Source organism: Chelonia mydas, chromosome 4, assembly GCF_015237465.2.
Source record: "Chelonia mydas isolate rCheMyd1 chromosome 4, rCheMyd1.pri.v2, whole genome shotgun sequence".
Classification (NCBI taxonomy): Eukaryota; Metazoa; Chordata; order Testudines; family Cheloniidae; genus Chelonia; species Chelonia mydas.
The window spans coordinates 121,686,269-121,709,924 of record NC_057852.1 but is presented as its reverse complement, the minus strand read 5'-3'; the positions used below and the strand labels follow the sequence as shown (position 1 = coordinate 121,709,924).

At 43.2% G+C, this 23,656-nt stretch overlaps 1 protein-coding gene across 48 annotated transcripts in view; it reads left to right on the top strand.

Moving 5' to 3' along the window:
• The window catches only part of ADD1 (adducin 1), a 131,035-nt gene that overhangs the window by 23,937 nt on the left and 83,442 nt on the right, over positions 1–23,656 (top strand). For 7 of the 48 annotated variants that reach the window (XM_043544761.1, XM_043544737.1, XM_043544757.1 and 4 more), the window contains exon 2: positions 20,108–20,315. The exons of the other annotated variants lie outside the window; for them this stretch is intronic. The gene's annotated coding sequence lies outside the window, so the exon portion shown is untranslated. The remainder of the gene's footprint in view (positions 1–20,107; positions 20,316–23,656) is intronic. 48 annotated transcript variants of the gene reach the window in all.

The following is a 23,656-nucleotide window of genomic DNA, read 5'->3' as shown; positions in this document are numbered from 1 at the left end:
AGATTGGTCCTATCCCAAGTCCTGCTTGAATGTATTTGGCAGTTAGACTCTTTGGATTTGAGTAAAGGGATGTCTTCCTCCTTGACCCCACCCCAACAATTACACTTATTATGGATGCAACTGGGGTAGGTTGGGGTGCACACCTGAATTCCTTCTAAAAGCGAGGCCTATGGTACCTGGATGATCTGAAGTTACACTGGAACATTCTAGAACTGAGGGCCATCAAGTTGGCCTGTGTAGTGTTCCTACCTGTTCTACGGAACTCTATAGAGAAGATTCTGAAAGACAATACATTAGCAATGCACTGTATCAAACAAGGAGGTTCTCAGCTGTCCCTAGTCTGCCTGGAAACCATTGAGTTCTGGGAACGATGTCACCAACATGGAGTGGCCACACTAGTTCTGCATCATCCAGATGTGACAGCCTTGCAGACTTCATGGGAAGAAATCTGGTAACCAACCATAAGTGATTGCTGCAGAATTCCACCCTAGACCTGATATTCCAATGAGGGAGGGCTCCAACCATAGGCCTGTTCGTTATGGCAGAGAATTCAAGTGCAAGACCTTCTGCTCCAGTGGGGCATGAACTTAGGATCTCTTCTGTGCATTTTTCTCCTTCAGTAGTCTCAAGGTCTCCTCTGTGGTTTCTCTCAAATCCCCTTTCCTCAGGATAATATCCAAGATCAGATGGGACAAGACTATCTTTATCATGAATAGCCCCCAAATGACTGAGAGTTCTGGCTGTCATACCTACTCAAGATGTTCATCCAACCTCCCACTCACTTTCCCTATTGCCTTTACATGGTGTCACAGAACCAGGGTCAGATACTGCATCTGGACCTGCTGTCACTGTACCTGACAACATGAATGATGGCTGAATGAGCATTGTTAATAGGGAACACTCCAGAGAAGTGCAAGAAGTTCTTACGCAGAGAAGGAAAGTTTCTAGAAGGTTGTACTCCGCAAAATGGAAAAGGTTTTCCATATGGGCAGTCCAAAACAATATGAATCTGGTCGAAGCCCCAATTCCAATGTTTCTGGACTATGTGCTGCTCCTGAAACAATCAGAATTGTCACATAGCTGTCTCAAAATCCACTTAGTAACAGTATCAGCACAGCATGTGCCAACTTATTCACATTCAGTTTTCTCATACTCCTATAGTGATGAGATTAATCAAGGGCCTTTTTCATGCTTGTCGTCTGGTTAGAGATCCGACTCCCACCTGAGACCTTAACATGGTGGTCCTGCGGCTCATACGGCCTCCTTTTGGAACTCTGTCAGAATGGACATTATACCATTTTACCATCAAGATGGAGATTTTAATTGCCGTCACATCAGCATGGAGAGGTGGTGATGAGACCACACTCCAGGTTCCTTCCCAGGGTGGTCACATTAACAGTCTTTCTGAAACCTCACTCCTCTTTAGGGAAAAAAACCTTTATATTCCAGATGTCTCCAGAGACCTGCTTTACTACCTAGATGGGGCTAAGCCTTTCTGGCTCTCTCCCCATTTCTTCTTGGCACATATAGGGTGTATTGAAATGCCAGGCACTCTCTTCCCAGAGACTGGGAATGGTTCATACAGTGCATTTTCACCTGGTACACCTCTCCCTCTGAATGTGAAAATGCTCTCAGCTAACACTCTCAGCTTGCTTCAGAAGTGTGCTGTTGAGATTTGCAAGGAAGCAACATGGAGTAAACGACTGATCTGCATTAAATGTTGCAGCCAGGGGAGATGCCAGGTTTGGAAGAGCAGTACTGCAATCTTTGTTTGATTCATCAGCTGTGATTCTTCAGTCCTGCCATTTGAGGAGAGTACTGCTTGCCCCTCAGTAAGATCCATGTTGATACATACTCGAACAGCTACTTGCCCTACAGCAACCAGAGCAGTTCTTCAAAATGTTGTAGTTAGTGTGGATTCCACAAACTACCCTCCATTATTGCTTTTGGAGTCCTCAGCAAACAGACTGCAAATTGCGAAGGAACTGGGGGAGTGTTCCAGCCGCTCCACCCTATATGCTCTGATATGGGAGTACAGTGAGGCATAGAATCATGGAACTGTATAACTGATAGGTCATTTAGTCCAGTCCCATGCAGTGAGGCAGGACTAAGTATTATCTAGACTATCCCTGACAGGTTTTTGTCTAACCTGTTCTTGAAAACCTCCAGTGACAGGGATGCCACAACCTTCTTAGGTAATTTGTTCCAGTGCTTTACTACCCTTATAGTCAGGAAGTTTTTCCTGCTGTCTAACCTAGATCTCGCTTGCTGCCATTTAAGCCCATTATTTCTTATCCTGTCCTCAGTGGTTAAGCAATTTATCACCCTTCTCTTTATAACAACCTTTTACGTACGTAAAGACTGTTATCAATAAAAATGATTAGGGGACTGGAACACATGACTTATGAGGAGAGGCTGAAGGAACTGGGATTGTTTAGTCTGCGGAAGAGAAGAGTAAGGGGGGATTTGATAGCTGCTTTCAACTGCCTGACAGGGAGTTCCAAAGAGGATGGATCTAGACTGTTCTAAGTGGTAGCAGATGACAGAACGAGGAGTAAGTTCTCAAGTTGCAGTGGGGGAGGTTTAGGTTGGATATTAGGAAAATCTTTTTCACTAAGAGGGTGGTGAAGCACTGGAATGCGTTACTTAGGGAGGTGGTGGAATCTCCTTCCTTAGAAGTTTTTAAGGTCAGGCTTGACAAAGCCCTGGCAGGGATGATTTAATTGGGGATTGGTCCAGCTTTGAGCAGGGGTTTGGACTAGATGACCTCCTGAGGTCCCTTCCAACCCTGATATTCTATGATTCTATCATGTCCCCCATTAGTCTTCTCTTCTCCATGCTATACAAACCCAATTTTTTTTTCAATCTTTCCTCATAGCTCATTTTTCCTAGACCTTTAATCATTTTTGTTGCTCTTCTCTGGACTTTCACCAGCTTGTCCACATCTCAGTATGTAATGCTGACATAAAGATCCACATGTGGTACTCTGCACAACAGCTGTGCCATAGTGCAGCCGCTGAGCCTGCATTTGCCTTTCACCTGTTCTTGTCTTTTTTTTTTTTTTTTTTTGACTTACTAAAAGCAATTATCTAAGCTTTAGGCACTTAACGGAAATGTTAGTTACAATTGAGGATTACCATCTTTCATACACACACTCTGTGCAGTGGCTTTGGGTGGTAAAATCTACCATAATACACAATACAATAGTACTTGTGGACTCCAGAGACTCTTGAGAACAAATTCTTTGTAGTCAATCCAATCTCACAACCCCCTTCTCACAGAAAAGTGTGAGAAAATGATGATGCTGAAGTCAACAAATCTAGGCTTGATAAGAGGAAACAAATTAAGTCAGGAGCTCCAGGTTCAGCTAGCCTGTGTGGATGGGGCCAAACTATGTAAACATTCTTTGACTCTGAAATTTATATATTCAACAAACCTGGACTTGCTGACATTCAGGGTATGCTATAAACGTAAAATGTGGATTTTATTGTAACATGATATTTTTATGCTGTAAATGGACCCTAAATCAAGTTTTAAACTGTTCATAATGTATGCACTCTTACACTAACTGTAGTATCTAGATGGTACTTATACCAACTAAGCTTGAACCAATTAAGTTAAAAAGTTTAGTCCTAATTGAAACATGGTCTAAGAGCAATATTCTAGAGATGCTGTCTGGACCTTGAATCTTAACTTGGAATTGTTTGGTTCATATTCCAGTTGAATTCATTCTCCCATCTGAAGTCTGTTCCTTCATTTCCACTGCAATATTATGTTTTGTGAAAAATTACCCTGGAGGAGACTATATTCCAATCTCCAAAAATGCTGTAATTTTGATTCCTTCATCTTCAATTCTCTTAGCATTGCAGGAGCAAACGTGCCTTGATGAGAGAATAAATTGAGCAAATTTTGAAAATCAAATCTTTATTTCATTATTTTTTTCTCTTGAATTAAGGAAAAAACAACCATTAAATCATCTTTTATAATTGTTTTCATTATTTCCCTTTTTTTGCAATATATAGCGGTGCATTCTCTGAGATATCTCTTTTATGTAATTGATTCTAGAAACTCAGACCTTTGCTGTTGAGAAAGTTCTTTCCTATCTATTGAAAAACTTGATGTAAAATCCTCAGACCAATCTTTTAGCAGGTCAGCAGTGCAGTTCTTGAGCTAGCTCAAGAATTTGATAAACGAATACCCCAGGCTGAAGTTACAGGGGGATTATGAGTACTAATTCAAGGAAATTATTTAATGATTAAGGGAAAATTGTCTTACTATTTTGGTTATTTCTGCATCCTCTACTCCACCAGTCTGGAACTGATATTGATGTAACAGGAACTACACAGAGTTCCGATTTTCTGGTGCCTCTGCAGCATATCTTACTATAGCAATGATCTTCCCCGCTTTGTCCGCTTTGCCTTATATTGCATTTGTTCCAGCCCCCATATTTTTGCAAAAATGGAGGTAATAAGAAAAGGCTAGTCACTCTGACCTGTGTATTTGTTTTCTGTATCGTTAATCTATGCATTTGGAACAATACTAATAGTACTGGATTTGATTCTTGTTTATTAGCTAGCTGACTAATATTGTTTGTGTTAGGAATGTGAGTTTTTTTAAATTATAAGTGTTTTCAATTAGTTATATCATTCCTAACTGGCATGATAGCTCACAACAAATAACATTTATCAGATTAGATGCTGCTACTACAAAATATTAGATATATTGAAAAGAGAATGTTTGTTTAATTGTAATTTACATTTGATTTTTCTTCTGTATTCCCAGAAAGGGAACAATCTAGTACTGTCTTTAAGACCAGTTTCTGTCATTCTTCTAAATAAAAGAATGAGCATGTATCACTTCCAGGCAAAATACTTATTAATTCAGGTTATATGAATCAGGCCAGATTCCAGCTTCTGCTGCTCGTTTGCCAGTGGCTTTAGAATGGTTAAGTAAAGGAGTAGTGCCTGGGGATTCTAGCATCCCTGGTGAGTGAGTTTACAGCCTACAAGACAGAGTGCAGTGGGAGGCCCAGAGGATGGATTAATCTATTTCTTTTTATGTTAATATAAGCTCTGTTTATTGTACAATGCTACTAATAATCAAGTATTAATGTATGGATCCAGTATGAACAAAAAACTGAACTTTGCCCACCTGATAGTGCTCGCTAATGGGGCACAAATCACTTTCAGTTACATTTTGAGTTAGACTTTGGAGAGCAAAGCTTAGAGCTTGATCTTGCTTCTGTCAAAGCCCATGGCAAAATTTCATTTTGAGAGCCCTATCGTGCTCCTGTTAGCAGCCAATCCTGCAACATGCTGATTGCTTCCTGAGAGAGGCTAAATGCCCTCAAATTTCTGTTGATGTAGTTGAGAGAGTTCAGCATTTCACAGGAGGTTGGAGGATCCTGGCCTTACAGTAGATATACCCTACAAATGTATGTATTCAATTTTACTAGATTGTTGATAGACCCTTCTATCTCCTAGCACTTTTTAAATTAAGCTACTGATAAATTTTATCCAAAATTTCTGATAATATAACAAGTGGCTATTTTAACAGTATGATGGTGAGGCACTGAGAAACTACAAGGGGGATGCTAGATAGATAGAATTAGATATTTTCTCCCAAGTGTGGGCCTTACAAGCAGGGCTGCCAAGTGTCTTGTATCTGAAAGCTCAGTCTCGCATTCTCGTAGACCAGCTAGATCCCACATATCCAGCTGGGCTACAGAAATGGCCCTGTAGTTATGGTACTGCTCTTCAGGTAGTTTGCAGGCATTTCTACCTCCCCGTTTGGATCCAGCTTGGAGAGCCTCAAGTGAGAAGGGGGATAAGTCTGGAGGAGGATGCAATTAGTGGGACAGAAAGTATGTGGGGTTGTCTGGCCCCTCAACCCACCAGACAGCACCTACCCCAGGACACACTCATCTCACCACCCTTCAGACACCTGAGTGTACACTCACACCAACACCCTGCAACAAGTTTGTTAAAGCTCCATGTCCTATCCCTACCATTCCTTGGAGCATGGAGTGTAAGATGAGAGAGACTGTCTTGTACACGTGAAAAACGTCAGACAGGGAGTTACATAGTAGTCTGTACCTATTGTCAAGATGAGAACTGGATTACACTAGTTATCTGGACTTTCAAAAAGCCTTTGACTGAATTCCTCATAAGAAGCTATTAAGGAAGCTATGTAGTCATGGTATGAGAGACAGCATCCAGTTGTAGAATGAAAACTGGCAAAGAGACAAAAACAAAAGGAATAAATGGCCAGTTTCTGACATGGCAAAAAAAATTTAACAGCGGGATTCCCTCAGGTTGCACACTAAGATTCATGGTGTTTGAGACATCAGTGATCTGGAAGAAAGGGAGTGAATAGTAAATAATACTTCAAGATAGCACTGTTGTTTAATGTACGTACAGTAAGGAACTCCAGGAGGAGCTAGCAAAGCTAGATTAAAGCATGCTGGCAGATTCGGAGTTGACAAATGCAAGGTAGTACGTATTGGAAGGAATAATTTGAATTAATAATACACATTACTGGCTCTCAGTAAACTGTAAATACTCAGGAAAGACCTGGATGTCACTCTGAACAGCCCCCTGAAATGCTCAGTTCTCAGCAGTGGGCAAAAAAGTGCATGACGATAGATGTAAAAGGAATGGTTCTAATAGTCACAGTATTTTCTAATGCTGTTATATGAATCTGTGGTACACTCTCAATAGGAATACTACATTCAAATGCTAGAGACATGAGAAGACTTCCTACATGTGGAGAGATTGAGAAGATAGGGATAGTTCAGTGCAGCGTGAGAGTAGGAGTGTAGTATAGTGTAGAGAAAAATAATGAATGATTACTGATGGGCACAGTATAAGAACCTGATTAGAATATTTATCTTTCTCATAATACAAGAGTCTTGGGTCTTGAATGAAATTTAAAAACAACACATTTGAAACTAATTAAAGGGAATATTTATTTAAACAAATCCTAACTATCCTGTGGAACTGAATGCCACCAGATATCATTGAGGCAAATAACTTAGAGTTCCAAAAAGGATTAGACATTCTTATAACGTCAACTACAATTACATTAGATGTGTTAAATATATGAGAGAGAACTCATGCTGGACGGCATAAGTCATGCATTATTGTTTCTTAAAACTTCTATAAATCGTTTGGTCCTGGCCCACTGTTAGAGACAGAATATTGGACTAGTTGGATCACTGGTCTGATCTTGTGTGGCAATTCCTGTGTTCTTACAAATGGTTTCGATCTTGACCTATAATGCTGCAAATTGTTTGGGCTCTAACTTCTTGAGAAATAGTTTTCTCCCTATAAGGTGGTTGCAAGTAGTAGAGGCACTTATTTTAACAGTGTCCTGGTTTTTAAAAAGGGACATTCAGATCGCAGTTTCTCATGAAGGGTTTCTCTACTCTGCAGCTGATCCTTTGTAGAGTGCCTTTTGGGAAGGGCTGAGTGGAGGAATATGGATGTTTGGGTATGAAGGTATCAATGTGGTGTTGAAAAGTATGTCTGTTCACAGTTTCCATTGTGCACCAGTGGATAATTACCTTATCAGTCTGATTTTTTTTTCTTAGTGTAGACAAGACTTCAGGAATTTTGTCACATGGCTCATTGCTGTACAACACAAGACTCTTTTATTGTAAGAATAAGAATCTAACCCAGGCATTTTACATGGTATATCCAACTTTACCACTAGGCTACTGCTGAACATCTTTATCCATTTTGTTTGTTCACCCGGATGATGCCTCATGCTTTTTTCCTCTTGAACCAGAAGCCTGGCACTTATGAGCAACCCTATATAAAATAAGCCAGTGTGCATGTGTCTGATAGAGGAGAAAAAAGCGGGAAAAAATGTTAACTTTCAGGGCTCCAAGATGTGGTGGGAAATAGCTGAAGAAATCCAATAATTTGTAAAAAGTTGGAAATTTGACAAGTCCTTATTAACAGCAAACTACTGCCTTCTGATGAGTGATGTTTTATGGGGTGGAACTTATTGATGATCAGTGGCTAGGAAAATAATAATACATGTATTAGTATTAGGGGTAGTAAAATGTCACCGTTACAGTGGATGTGTCAGTGACTGTCGTCATTATCTTGGACCCTTCTTGGTCATACCAGAAAACAAAACTAACAAGTTGATGGTTTTGTTTAAAAAAACAGAATAGGCAGAGGTTTAAACTTCTTAAACACACACAAAAAGCCAAATTGTTTAATAGAATCAAATTGTGAACATTGACTTCTTATAACAGAGTAATCTTATTACTTTTGCCCACATCCTCCTTCCTCCTATTCTTTTTCTAACTAGTTGCCTCTGGTCTTAATTTAGATTGTAAACTCTTTGGGGTAAGAATTACGTTTCTGTGGTCCTGTTCTGCGGTTGGATCTGCATGGGTGGACTTTACTTACGTGTGGGGAGGGTCTCACTGAAGTCAGTTAGACTCTACATGGGCATAAAGATCTGCACAGATCTAGTTGCAGGAGCCTGTTTATATACAGCATCTAGCAAAAAGATCCTATTACCTTGGTTGGGTTTTCTAGACACTACTGAAATATAAATGATCTTCAGGAGATTTTTGTCTGTGTATCTGTTTTTCATGTGGAATAACCAATGGTCCAGATGAAAGTTCAGTACTGTTCAGATTATACTCTGTAAAGGCACACAGAGAATTGCTCACATGGTTTAGCAGAAATGTGAACAGGATAAGATAATGAAGTCCATTTTTAACAGATGATGTGTTTTAATTGCCTCGCCCAGTTGTTTTTTGAAATCCTACCAGAGAGAGCCTGGTTAATCTGAAGGACTCTACAAATTGCTTTGAAAAGACACTGTGTAAATGTGAGGTGACTATGCATGTACTTGGCTCTAAAAATGTTGAAACTGATGGGATACCAGAACAAATGTTCTTATACATGAAATAATGCTTAGCAGTGTACAAAGGTGAATTATCATGACACTGCTGTGATGTAAGTACTATCACCATTTCACAGATGTTAGAGAGGTTATGACCTTCCCTAGGCCACAGAGGGAGTCCTTGTGAGAACTTGTGTCAGAAGTCAGTATTCTTGACTTTTAGTCCTCTGCTCAGTCCACTAGACTGTGCCATCTCTAACTCTGACTACAGTAACCTTATAACTAAGTTTAAAAACTATCCTTATGTACAATTTCAGCTATAAGATCATGCAAACAATTCTACCAAAGATTGTCTGGAAGCTGTAGTCAGGAACAGACTGTTACAATAGTTTTCATAATATTCAGCAGCTACACAAGAGCTTGGTTGTTCTGACATATTTTGCACCATATACACTCGTTGACCAAATTGCAATTGGAAACCTTTGTGGTCATGTTTTAACAGTGGTTGAGCATGATTTTTAAAGCCCAGTAGGGAGAAAGCCTCTGACTACTACTATGCAGGCGGAAACAAGGTAGGAAGAATTTTATTTTATATATTCTGACTAGTCTTGTAATCTGAGCTGGTGCTCAGTTAAAATCTCGGTGATAGCATAAATAAAGTTGTTCAGTTTTCCCTTTGCTAAAGGTATATCTTGCAAATGGCTTTTATGTGCTAAGGGCCTTGTCTGTGCAATGAGAAGTGGTTGTATTTAACTTCGCAACTATGGGGAATGCATTTGGTTTGTTCTATCAAAATAGCTTACTGCAGCAGAATTCTCAGATGCAATGTGCATGTGAAGAGAAATGGATACCCCAGATGGAACTAAGAAGAGAGAGTATCCTCCATTGTCACCCTTACCCCCGTGGTGGTGAAGGCTTGATTATAGTAAGCATGTTTGGTGCTATGGAAACAGCCTGTACATTGTATTTAAATTCATTTTTATATTTACCAGACTTTTTTTTTTCTAATTTCTAGTTATAGATCCAAGCAGGGATCAAAGGTTTCTGTATTAGAATGGGGTTGTAAAGTTCCTGCACAGCTGTGGGGTGTTAAACTGTCTCTCTCTGAGGCAAGAATATTGTATAAAATGATCTGCTCAGATAATTTTACAGTGTAGACTGACTTATTAAAGTTTGTTTGTTGATAGTATAGCAGCATAGTGGAAGAGGTCTGCACTACCTTGCAGCAAGCCTACACGTTAGTCACTCTGCCTCTTTCTTCTGAGACCCACAGGGTTGAGGAAGGAAGTGTCTCATGTATAGGGCCCTACCAAATTCATGGTTCATTTTGGTCAATTTCATGGTCATAGGATTTTTAAAATAGTAAATTTCATGATTTCAGCTATTTAAATCTGAAATTTCATGGTGCTGACCCAAAAGTCAGTTGTGCCGGGGGACGCAAGGTTATTGTATGGGGCTCACGATATTGCTACCTTTACTTCCGTGCTGCTGCTGTAGCGGCACTGCCTTCAGAGCCGGGCAGTTGGAGAGCAGAGGCAGAGCCCAGCTCTGAAGGCAGAGCCGCTGCCAGGAGCAGCGCAGAAGTAAGGATAGCATGGTATGATGTTATCAACCTTACTTCTGCGCTGCTGCCTGCAGAACTAGGCCCTCAGGCAGCAGCCGTCATTCTCTGGCCGCCCAGCTCTGAAGGTGGCAGCGCAGAAGTAAGGGTGGGATGGGATGGTATTGCTACCCTTACTTCTGCGCTGCTGCTGACAGGGTGCTCCCTCCAGAGCTGGACGCCCAGCCAACAGCCGCCACTCTCCAGCTGCTCAGCTCTGAAGACAGCGCAGAAGTAAGGGTGGCAATACTGCGACCTCCCCTAAAATAACTTTACAACCCCCCTGCAACTCCCTTTTGGGTCAGGACCCCCAATTTGATAAACTCTGGTTTCCCCCGTGACATCTGTATAACATAGGGTAAAAACACACACACAAAAAGACCAAATTTCATTGTGGGAGACCTGATTTCATGGTTCGTGACACATTTTTCATGGCCTGAATTTGGTACGGCCCTACTCATGTAAACCTTTTGGGCAGCAAAGGAGCAGTGTTGACAGATTGCAAAGGGAGTCTTGTCCCTAACTGGAAGGAAGGTGATTATAGAATATGGGGCTTTGTGGGGAAGGAGAGAGACATTCTCAAGGCCCCATCAGGAATAAGGAAGGATTAATTTTGTTGGCCTCTATGCAGAGTGTGCATAGAAGCCATTTAAAAAATGAGTGATTACTACTTTTAACAAACGAACATGAGACTTTGCATAAACAATTCCACAAGAGTTCAGTATCGTTTGCTTTTCTTTTTTTTTCTTAAGTATAGTGATTTCTTACATACATTTTAAGTTAACTTTTAAAATACTGTTATCAAACAACTTTTAGAGAAAACACTTAGAATATAATATTTGAGTGAATATAATGAAAGTCAGCATAAATGAGTCTGAAGAGTCGTTGTAGCTGTGTTGTTCCCAGGGTATATATGAGAGAAGGTAGGTGAGGTAATATCTCTTATTGGACTAATTTCTGTTGCTGGAAGTTACGAGCTTTCAGTCTACGCAGAGATCTTCATCAGATCTGGGGAAGGAAGCAGAGTCTGAGCTAAATACAAGTTAGGACAGATTGTTAATCAGAAGGGGTAACATGTTGAAGTTGGTCACTTGAAATGAAATGGAAGGTTGGGGATTAGCTTGTTATTCATAAAGGGTTTGCAGTGGGCAATTAAGAGTCACAGGCAGTGTGACGTGTTACAAATTGTAACGAGTCATAAAACCAGCTTCCCTGTAAAGTTCGTGGTTTTTGGTATCAAGTAAATTTATGAATTTAAGTTCCCAAGCTCACCTTTCAAGTGTTTGCAGGTTTCCTTTGGGAGCAAGTACTAAGAGATCAGATATGGCGTGATGACTTTGTATAAAGTGTTCTCCCATGGGTGATACGGTGTTTTTGTCTTCTATCATTTTTCTGTGTGAGCTCGTTAAGAGTGTAGTGATTGTCTAGTTTTTCCCATATAGTTATTGTTGGGGCATTTGACGCAGTGCCACATGTTGTGATAAGTGTGTGTCGGACCCATGAATCTTGAACGGTGTGTTGTGGCAGGTATTAATCATTGTAACAGTGGAGATATGTCTGCAGGTTTTGCATCTGTTGTTCTGCAAGGGTCTGGTGCCACTTTGAGTTGGGGTGTCCTGGTTTGTCGCGAGCTTGCTTCTGATGATGAGCTTGGTGAGGTTGAGGGGGTTGTTTGAAGGCCAGAAGAGGGGATTTATGAAAGATTTCATTCGAGATCTGGCTCCCATCAAATATGGGTTGTAATTATTTGATGATGCCCCATATGGATTCCAGTGTGGGGAGGCAGGTGACAACTAGGATGTGCAGTCAGTAGGTTTCTTTTTTCTGTGTAAATAATAAGATAGGACTTTCTCTGGCAGCCATTATATCTGAGCATAATAGAATAATTAGGACTAGGAACAGTGGCCTAGAGAGAACCAGCCTCTTTGTCAAACACAAAATAGCCCTCAGAAAAGGGAAAGTTCTGCTGAAGAGGGGAAAGGACTTCATTCTATCCATGATACTTGCCTTAATGCCCACTTGTCATATTCTTCCACAACTGTCTTCATATCTTTCCTACAGCCCCCTATGTAGAATGTTTTCCTTGAATTGATCCAGAAGGGCTGCTGCATTCTCCTCTTTTTACTCCTGAGGGAATCATGCGCCAAAAAATTAAAAATCATGCACACAATATTTTAAAATTCTGCAAATTTTATTTGTCCGTAAATAAATGTGGCTCCAGCATGGTAGTGGGGAGCAGAGGCCACTGGCTGCATTGAGATGGGAGATCAGCCTGAAGCCCCCACCTCCCGCAGTACAGGGACTCAGCAGTGAAGCTGCACCTGACCCTGACACAGTGCAAGGGCTGGGCCTGCCCCAGAAACACCCCAGGGCCCCTCCCCTCTGTGCCAGGCGCACCAGGTGTGGGCAGTAAGCAGGCTAAGCCCAGCAGGATCCAAGTGTAGAGGGACTTAGTGTGGGGGGATCCAGGTGTGGGGTGAGAGGTTTCTGTGTGGGGCAATCTGGGTGTGGGCAGCTTGGTGGGAGATCTGGATGCACAGAGGCTCATTGGGGGGTTCCAGGTGCAGGGTAAATGGGACTCTGCAGGGGATCCAGATGATGGGGGTTGGGCTCAGCAGGGGGGGTCTGGGTGTGGGGAAATGGGTCTTGGCGGGGGGATCTGGGTGCTGGGGGAGTAGGGCTTGATGGGGTGGGGGTTCAGGTGCAGCTGCTTGGGGCTCAGTGAGGTGGGGGTCTGGGTGTGGGGGGCTTGTCAGAGGGGTCCAGGTCATAGAATATCAGGGTTGGAAGGGACCTCAGGAAGTCATCTAATCCAACCCCCTGCTCAAAGCAGGACCAATCCCCAATTAAATCATCCCAGCCAGGGCTTTGTCAAGCCTGACCTTAAAAACTTCTAAGGAAGGAGATTCCACCACCTCCCTAAGTAACGCATTCCAGTGTTTCACCACCCTCCTAGTGAAAAAGTTTTTTCCTAATATCCAACCTAAATCTCCCCCACTGTAACTTGAGACCATTACTCCTCATTCTGTCATCTGCTATCACTGAGAATAGTCTAGATCCATCCTCTTTGGAACCCCCTTTCAGGTAGTTGAAAGCAGCTATCAAATCTCCCCTCGTTCTTCTCTTCTGCAGACTAAATCCCAGTTCCCTCAGCCTCTCCTCATAAGTCATGTGTTCCAGCCCCCTAATCATTTTTGTTGCCCTCTGCTGGATGCTTTCCAATTTTTCCACATCCTTCTAGTAGGGTGGGGCCCAAAACTGGACACAGTACTCCAGATGAGGCCTCACCAGTGTCGAATAGAGGGGAACGATCACGTCCCTCGATCTGCTGGCAATGCCCCTCTTATACAGCCCAAAATGCCATTAGCCTTCTTGGCAACAAGGGCATACTGTTGACTCATATCCAGCTTGTCGTCCACTGTAACCCCTAGGTCCTTTTCTGCAGAACTGCTGCCTAGCCATTCGGTCCCTAGTCTGTAGCGATGCATTGGATTCTTCCGTCCTAAGTGCAGGACTCTGCACTTGTCCTTGTTGAACCTCATCAGATTTCTTTTGGCCCAGTCCTCTAATTTGTCTAGGTCCCTCTGTATCCTATCCCTTCCCTCCAGCGTATCTACCTCTCCTCCCAGTTTAGTGTCATGTGCAAACTTGCTGAGGGTGCAATCCACACCATCCTCCAGATCATTAATGAAGATATTGAACAAAACCGGCCCCAGGACCGACCCTTGGGGCACTCCACTTGATACCTGCCGCCAACTAGACATGGAGCCATTGATCACTGCCCGTTGAGCCCGACAATCTAGCCAGCTTTCTATCCACCTTATAGTCCATTCATCCAACCCATACTTCTTTAACTTGCTGGCAAGAATACTGTGGGAGACCGTGTCAAAAGCTTTGCTAAAGTCAAGGAACAACAAGTCCACTGCTTTCCCTTCATCCACAGAACCAGTTATCTCGTCATAGAAGGCAATTAGATTAGTCAGGCATGACTTGCCCTCGGTGAATCCATGGTGACTGTTCCTGATCACTTTCCTCTCCTCTAAGTGCTTCAGAATTGATTCCTTGAGGACCTGCTCCATGATTTATATAGGTATAGGGGGATAGGGCTTGTCGGCTGAGGGTTCAATGGGCCTGCTTAATGAGGGAGCCCCAGCTGCTGCCGAGGGGATGCCACATGCTGGGATCTCGCTTCCCCCCCGTGATTCCCCTATCCCCTTTTCTTCTCCATCCCCCTCTTCTCACTCCCTCTTTCCCCTTCCCCTCACCCCCCCTTCCCTCATTTCCCCCACCCCGCTTACCCAGCCCTACCACAGGAACTCACTGTTCCACAGAAAATAGAAAGGTTTCAGAGTAACAGCCGTGTTAGTCTTTATTCGCAAAAAGAAAAGGAGTACTTGTGGCACCTTAGAGACTAACCAATTTATCTGAGCATGAGCTTTCGTGAGCTACAGCTCACTTCATCGGATGCATACTATGGAAACTGCAGAAGACATTATATACACAGAGACCATGAAACAATACCGGAAATGGCCCATCTTGATGATCACTTTAGATAAGCTATTACCAGCAGGAGAGTGGGGTGGGAGGAGGTATTGTTTCATGGTCTCTGTGTGTATATAATGTCTTCTGCAGTTTCCACAGTATGCATCCGATGAAGTGAGCTGTAGCTCACGAAAGCTCATGCTCAACTACATTGGTTAGTCTCTAAGGTGCCACAAGTACTCCTTTTCTTTTTAGAAAATAGAAAGGCTCCCAGAACACAGAAGGGGAGCACAACTGGAACTAGGACCGAAGAGGCTGCGTTCAACTGCAGAGTCCACAGAGCCCAAGACTAGACGCAGCCTCCGAGTTGGGCAGCGCTGCGTTTGCAGAAATGAGCGGGGTGGGGTGGGAAGGCAGTGGTACATAACCTTGTGTGTCCCCACATGCCTTGCTTCTGTTTGGGGGGCAATCCCCCCCCAAAAAACTGCACACATGGTGTGTCGTTCCCATGCCGCCCCCGGCTTGCCTGTCGTTTTCTGCACAGAAAAGCAGGAAATGTGCGGGGGTGGGGCGGCGCGTTTTCTGCTGTGGGCGCGCAGTCCCGTGGAGTAAGTCATTGGCACACATGCACGCACAGCCCTGCCCCCTTCCCTGACAGTGCCTGGCTGTGGAGGAAGCGGCGTGTTTTCCCCCAGATTTTTTTTTTTTTTTGCATTTTTCTGCTCAGGGCACAGAAGAATGTGGGCCACATGAATTCTGTGACCCCGCATCAGTGCAGAATGCCCTCCAGGAGTATCTTTTAAATCCTACCTTTGCCCCTTCAAATCCATCATCAAGACTTGCTTCTTCACTGATGCCTACAAGAAATTGACAAAATTCATTAATGTATAGAGTAGGGAAGTAGTTGAGTGTGCAGTTTTGTTTTTTCTACATTTTGTATGCATTAAAAACACTTCTCCTCATCTTTCATATGATGCATGTCATTTTAAATAATCTCTCCCTCCAAGAGTTTAGTCTTCCTGTATGTATGGACAGTGCCTAGCGCATGGTGGATGCTACTGAAATAAATAATAAAATGTTTAAGTGAACTGGTCTAATAAAATCCTTATACCAGACCTTGAACTCATCCTGTGTGCAATGCCAGCAAGCATCCTCTTGTTTCTCACTAGTGATGCTTGCAGTTATGTTCTCTCTGGTAAATATTAACTTGCAAGACTACTGGAACCTTCGTACTCATTCTGTCTCTTGGGCGAATACATACTCCAAGTAAGCAGGCTTTACAAAAGGCTAATCTTTGCAGACCATAGGTAGTCTTGGCTGAATTTATTTTTAAACATTTTTTCAATTATCAATTTTAAATATTCACAGTTGAGAGAAATTTTTGGATGGGGGGTCAGACAATTATTTCATGACAGTAGATGTTGAGATAAAGCTTTGTAACCATTAAAACACAAATTGTCTACAACCCATGTCAAAATATACAGAGTAAATATCCTTAAATCAAAGTTTTCAAGCAGCATTTTTCGTACTTTGCCTATCTGTACATTTCAGTTATCATCCATGGAAGTATTTTTCATTGGTTTGTGTATGTGAGGTTAAACAACATTTACTGATAACAATCAAATCTTTACCATAGAGCATAATGTATGTTTGGTCCATCATTTAATTAGACTCATGTACTTAAGCCACTTCTAAATTTCAGCTGGTTGGGACAAAATAGCAGACTTTCATTAATTCTTATTCCCTCCAAGTGAAAGCATTGTCCTAGTCACTTCCTCATACAGCCTAACCTTCTGGCATCCAGAAATGCATTCAGACTCGCACTTGCTTAGTCTCCATTGTTTGTGTTAGGTATATGTATCACGAGGTGTGATTATATACACAGGGGCATGTTGTATCAGTATAGTATTGCTGCTGCTTTAGAGGTGACACAGTGTTATCAGAGTTAATTTTTTGAAATTTTTTGGTGATGGAGGGGTTCTGTTCTGTCCTCTGCTTCAAATGAAGATGGATGCTTTTTACTTTTTAAGAATGCTTTGATAGTTTATGGATTGGGGGGGAACTCAGTGTTTGAGCTACAATACCCTAAAGTGGGGGAAATAAAAAGTATAATATCTAATATAGCGATGTAAATCCAATTAAGATGGTTACCCCAGTTTTACATGCTATATGAAGAGGAGTGCCTCAACATGCCACGTCTCTCTTATGGGTGTGTGGTGCGGTGGATGCCTTGGGCAGCCCTCTCTAAAAATGCTAAGGTGAGGGCAGGCTCCAAAAGGGAGAGCAGATGCTCCAAAAACTGGTGGGTAGCACTGAAGTTAAACTCACCAACCAGTCGCAAACTGTGCTTCTGGTCTCCCACACTGGTTATGGAGAAGCTGAAAAAGAAATCTCACAGCCCCCTTTATTGCCTTCCAGTTCTCTGGCCCCAATCAGCACATAGGTCCAGTACAGTTAGAAGTTATTTAAAAATTCCACTCACTATACAAAATGTTCTTCTGACCCTAAAGGATCACATTACCAGTTCAGTATTAGTTTGGATCTTACCCAAAATACCATGCTGCCAGCCAATCCTTTAATGCCTAAAATTAAAGGTTTATTACGAGGAAAAAGGAAAGAACAAGAAGCAAATTGTTAAATGATAAAGCCCTCAGATACATACGGAGATTTCAAAGTTCATATATCAGGTTCTTAGCAGTATTGGTGAGTTTGCAGCTTGAAAGCCCCTCTGGAACACATCCAAAGCTTGGATAGGTCATTCAGTCCTTTGTTCAGCGCTTCAGTTTGTAGCAAAGTTACTCCAGATGTAAGAAGCAGGAATTAAGACAAAATGGAGATGATGTAGCTGCCCTTTATATTTTTTTGCCATGCAACTTGTACTTCCTTTGTCCCAAACACAAGGTGCCCGGCACATGGCATGGAAAAACCTTAAGAGTTCTGTCCAGGGTCATGCCCCTACATGTCTTGCTGACTCATCAGGTGTATCCCCTGGCTCCTTTCAATGGGTTCATTGTACAGCTGATGACCCTATACATACAAATCTATAACTCACAATACAAAGGTGATACCACCATACTTAGGGTTGCCAACTTTCTGATAGCACAAAACCGCCCCTTCAGCGCGCCTTCCCTGAGGCCAGTGCCCCACCCCTTATCAGTGGCCCCGCCACTGCTCACTCCATTCCTCCTCCCTCCACTGCTTGCTCTCCCCCACCCTCCCTCACTCGCTCAATTCCACTGGGCTGAGGCAGGGGACTGGGGTGCAGGAGGGTTTGAGGGCTCCGTCTTGGGGTACGACCAGGGATGAGGGGTTTGGGGTGCAGAAGGGGGCTCCGAGCACTGGGCTGGGGTGTGGGGTCAAGGGTTCGGAGTGTGAGAAGGGGGCTTTGGGCTGAGTCAAGGGGTGGGAGTGTGGGAGGGGGTGAGGGCTCAAGGCTGGGGGTGTGGGCTCCAGGGTGGGGCCAGAAATGAGGGGTTCAGGGTGCGGGAGGGGGCTTCAGGCTGGGGTTGAGGGGTTCGGAGTGTGTGTGGTGGAATGTGGGTTCTGGGAGAGAGTTTGGGTGCGGGAGGGGCTGCGGGTTCCAGGAGGGAGTTTGGGTGCGGGAGGGGGCTCAGGGCTGGGGCAGAAGGTTAGGGTGCGGGAGGTGGTTCAGGGTGCAGGCTCCAGATGGCACTTACCTCAGGCGGATCCCGGGAAGCTGCCAGCATGTTCCTCCGGCTCCGAGGCGGAGGCAAGGCCAGGCGGCTCTGCACATTACACCTGCCTGCAGGTGCCTCCCCTCAGCTCCCATTGGCTGCGGTTCCCAGCCAATGGGCTCTGTGGAGCTGGTGCTCAGGGCAGAGGCAGTTCATGAAGCCCCCATGGCCACCTCTACAACTAGGAGCTGGAAGAACATGACAGCAGCTTCCTGGGAGCCGCGCGGAACTGGGTAGGGATCCTGCCAGCTCCGGACAAACTGGACTTTTAATGGCACAGTTAGCGGTGCTGATTGAAGCTGCCAAGGTCCCTTTTCAACAGGGTGTTCTGATCGAAAACTGGACACCTGGCAACCCTAATCATACTTGGCAAATCATAACATTTTCACAGATATCTTGCATAGAATATCTGATTAGATTCCTTGCAAATTTATAATATTGGTAATTTACATCAACTTACCGTGGTGTCTACACCGTGCTATGTCAGTAAGAGACGCTCTCCCGTCGACTTAGCGCGTCTTCACCAAAGACCCACTAAATTGACGCTGCTGCATTTATTGCAGCAGTGATTTAGCCTGCAGTGAAGAAGAGCCCTAAAACTTTACCCCTTATTATTATAAATGCAAAATACCACATGCAGCTTTAATCTTAGGCAAGTTTTTTTTTCTGAATCTTCCACCATAGTCCATAAACAGCGCCACCTTTCTTTCAGATGACCAAATGCATACTTTACTGTCACTGCAATTACTAAGGTGATAGTTACAGTTCTTTGCTTCCTTCCGTCCAAGTGGTCTGTGAATGGCTTAATTAACCAGGGCAGCAGAGAATAAACCAGGTCCCCCAGGATAACTAGAATAGTCTCCATACCATTAATGTCCATAGTGATTGTGGGGGCAAACTGTGCTTTATTCATTAAGATAATTAGAGCCGAGTTCTCAAAGATCTTACCATCATGGACCTTTCCAGACCTCCCTGTGTTTGTTTCTAAACTTGCCACAGTGGTCGACCAGCCCTTGGATCACCATGGAGAAATACTGCTTTCTGTTTATAAACTTTGAGCCCCCTGGTTCAGGAAGCAAACGATAGGCACGTGGGTCCCATCAGTTGCTCAGTGCATTTTCCAAACCCCATGTGAACAAAGCCATCATTAATCTCCTGAGCATTACCAAACTTTATAACCTGGTGCAACAGTACCCTATGCATGGCAGTGCACATCTAGATGTCAGTGGCCAGAACAGTTGACCTTCCTGTGCCAAATAGGTTGGCTAAGGACTGGTAACTTTCAGGGGTTGCCAGCTTCCAGATGGCAATGGTAACCCACTTCTCAATGGGTATGGGGCATTGCAAGTTAGTATGCTGCCGCTGCAGCTACAGGGCTGGTTCAGCACAGATCTCAAAAAAGATTGCATTTGGCATCCTGAGGTTTTTTTTTTGTTTGTTTGTTTTTTTTCCATCACTGCAGGTCTTCCAACATCTCTAGAACAATACCTTCTCACCAGTCATCATTGGTATTCTGAGCCCAGAAATGGCACTGCATTGTGTGAAGCTGCTCTAGGAGCAGCTTCTGTAGGAGCAATTGCTTAGCGGTGTTCCCATCCTCCTTCCTCCACCACTGCTGAAGCTGCTGCTGCTGGAGGAACCTCTACTGTAGCCACATCATCTGCTCAGTGGTATGATGGGTGAAGTCCAAAACTGAAGCCAAACTTTTTTGACATCTGAAATACAACCCAGAGAGCCTCTGCATATTCATAGTTGCCAGTATATCAGTATAGCGTTGTTGGCTCTGTGCTGGCCAACAGCAATTCTGAAATGGTGCTAGCCTGCCCAAAAAGAGGAAATAAGAGAGGGGGAAAGCAGAATCATGGGATTTTTTTTAATTTGACCAGAATTCCAATGGCTTCTGCTGTGTAGCCCACAGCGTGGAGTGGGAGAAATCTCAGAATTAGCACTGCTCAACAATGAAGCAAAGGACCATGGGGTACCTTCAAAGCACTCCACACGCTCAGTATGCAGCAAGACCCTGCCATGTGTACAAAATAATGGGAACTGAAAGCAGTCACAGCTGTCCTGTGTGCACAGTATTGGTGTGGTTTGCATATTGTGCATTAACGCTTTGCAGATAAAACCTCCATGTAACCAAGGCCATTAATTACAGACTGTGGGCTGAAGCTACAAGAGCATTATGCTGTCCTTGATTCATAGCAATGTTCTACTTGTGTCAGTCGCAAGATTTCCATGAAGCTAAGGAGTATAATAAAGACTTTTTTATGGAAACTACACTTTCTGGCATTTCACAACATTGAGTGTGGGACAGAGAGAAGATGATAATTCTAGAATTACTAATGTTTGTGTCTTTGTTTGGACTTTGCGCATGGGAATTTGCTTTAACTTTTTAAAAAAAATCTAGCCCTTAGTGTTGTCAGATTACAGTTAATCATTGAGTTGATTCATTGGAACAGTCAACACATCTTAGAGCTGTTTCAGTCTATATCAGTTCTCTTATGGAAGGCTATGTTTGCAATCACAACCGTATTTGTCTGTTTTGCTTTTTTGTTGTTTGTTTTTACAAAGCTTGCATTTTGCAGAATTGGACTCTGTCCTGAGGGTTGGATAAGTACAGCCGTGGGCTGAGAGTTTAGCAAATGACTAAATTTCAGACAGTATGGTACTTAGCAGATTCGTGCTTCTTTCTGGGAATAGGCTCTTCCAATTCCACCTAAATCTAGATTGCCAACAGGCTTTGTGAGGTCTTAACGTTATTTTACTAGACACTTGTTAGCCAGAAGTAGATTAGAGACAGAGGGTGAGGGAGCCCACACTAGAGAAATGTAATGTCTTGATAAAAATTCCAGTCCGCCTGGCACTTCCAGCTGCTGGTAATTTGGAAGTGCTGGGATTTCTACCAGGGTGCTGTCTCTATCCCCTGCTTGAAGTCTCCAACTTCCATGTTAGTTTCAGCTTGTAGGTCTCAGATAAACTTAAAGCTCCACCCTCTTCTAAATTTTTACTCCTCTTCCCTTTCCAGAGCCTCCTGGCTGCTACAGGGTAGGTAGAGCGCTTTTCTATTTTTCCTTTTCCTTCTTCTTTTGTGGGTTCATCTCTCTTAGAATCATAGAATATTAGGGTTGGAAGAGACCTCAGGAAGTCATCTAGTCCAAGCCCCTGCTCAAAGCAGGGCCAACACCAACTAAATCATTGCAGCCAGGGCTTTGTCAAGCCGGGCCTTAAAAACCTCTCATGGAGATTCCACCACCTCCCTAACTTTCCAATTTGTCCACATCTCTTCTGTAGTGGGGGGACTGAAACTGGACACAATACTCCAGGTTGGCCTCACCATTGCCGAATAGAGGGGAATAATCACTTTCCTCGATCTGCTGGCAATGCTCCAACTAATACAACCCAATATGCCGTTGGCCTTCTTGGCAACGAGGGCACACTGCTGACTCATATCCAGTTTCTCGTCCACTGTAGTCCCTGGGTCCTTTTCCGCAGAACTGCTGCTTAGCCAGTCGGTCCCCAGCCTGTAGGAATGCATGGGATTCTTCCTTCCTAAGTGCAGGACTCTGCACTTGTCCTTGTTGAACCTCATCAGATTTCTTTTGGCCTAGTCCTCCAATTTGTCTAGGTCACTCTGGACCCTATCCCTACCCTCCAGCTTATCTACCTCTCCCCGCAGTTTAGTGTCATCTGCAAACTTGCTGAGGGTGCAATTCAATCCTTCATCAAGATCATTAATAAAGATGTTGAACAAAACCGTCCCCAGGACCGACCCCTGGGGCACTCTGCTTGATACCAGCTGCCAACTAGGCATTGAGCTGTTGATCACTAATGAGTATAAGTTGATCACTTATGAGTATCTCCTCTCTTTGCCTCTACTGTTAATAATTCCTAAAAAGATTCATGAAACTGAAATGAATCATGAGTTTAATTGCTGCCCACAGGGTTCTGGATGTTTTGTCATATTGTTAGTTTCACACTGCTGTTGCTTGGCAAATCTGTGAGCAGCTGTGGAGGCACAGGAATTGCATGCAGAAAAGAGAACACATCAATTTACGTTCAGTTCATATATGGACTAAGACAGTTTTTTGAGAGAGCTCAGATTTTGTGAAAATTGATGATTTAGGCTCCCCAATTTCCATGGTAAGTTTTCTAATTGCTTGTGGTGAGTAAATGAGTGCAGTTTTCAAACTCTGTGGCTACATACTTCAGTGGAGCTCAGAACAAAGAACACTACCAGAACAATTAAAATAACAAAAAAATAATTTAAATAATTTGATTTTTAGTGCCATGATTCCTCTTTGTAATATTTAAGGTAATGATGATCAGGCTTTATTTAGGGTTCTTTCATAAGAACATAAGAATGGCCAGACTGGCTCAGACCAGTGGTCCATCTAGTCCAGTATCCTATCTTCCGAAAATACCCAGTGCCAGATGCTTCAGAGGGAATTGACAGAACAGGGCAATTACCAAGTGGTCTGTCTCCTCTCATCCAGTCCCAGCTTCTGGCAGACAGAGATTTAGGGACATCCAGAGCATGGGCTTGCATCCTTGATCATCTTGGCTAATTCTTTTTGAACCCGATTATACTTTTGGCCATCACAACATTCCCTGGCAATGAGTTCCATAGGTTGCCTGTGCGTTGTGTTTCAATCTGCAAAGCAAAACTTCTTTCTCCTGGACCTCTAGTTTGTTCTTACTGTGATCTTTTTCTTCACTCTTCTTGACAGCTGCTATGTATTCTTGATATGTGAAAGTTTTAGCTGCTTCTGGTAGAGGGAAAAGATCTGTGTGTAGTGAAATAAAGATAGACTGGAATATGAAATTTCACTTTTGCCACACTGCTTTGTGTCTACAAGAGAGAGTACAAGATATAGTTAAACTCTAGAGTTCATAATTTCTTGTCAATTTTAGCAAATAGATTCACAGATTCCAAGGCCAGAAGGGATTATTGTGATTTAGTCTGACTTCCTATATAACACAGATGACAGAGCTTCCCAAAATATTTCTGGAG